This window comes from Penaeus monodon, chromosome 29 (genome assembly GCF_015228065.2).
Source record: "Penaeus monodon isolate SGIC_2016 chromosome 29, NSTDA_Pmon_1, whole genome shotgun sequence".
Lineage (NCBI taxonomy): Eukaryota > Metazoa > Arthropoda > Malacostraca > Decapoda > Penaeidae > Penaeus > Penaeus monodon.
Window position 1 is genome coordinate 11,062,097 of NC_051414.1, and position 270 is coordinate 11,062,366.

Here is a 270-nt window from a genome sequence, read left to right on the forward strand (position 1 = left end):
CCACAGACATATCAGCTGATGACACTTCATACCTGAATTTTCAATACGGCATTTTTCTTTGTTTATATCTGTAGTCATTATTGGTTATCTGTTTTCGATCTTTATCGGTAAGCGAGGCAAGAGTTTGATTTTCTATTCTTTTGGCACTTTTTCTGTATTTGTGAGGGTGAAAAATATCTAGAGAGGAAGAGTGCGAACTTTGTCGTTTACGTCTAGATGTTTAGGTAGCTATCTGAATGTATGTATTTATATGTGTTATGCTTTTATATA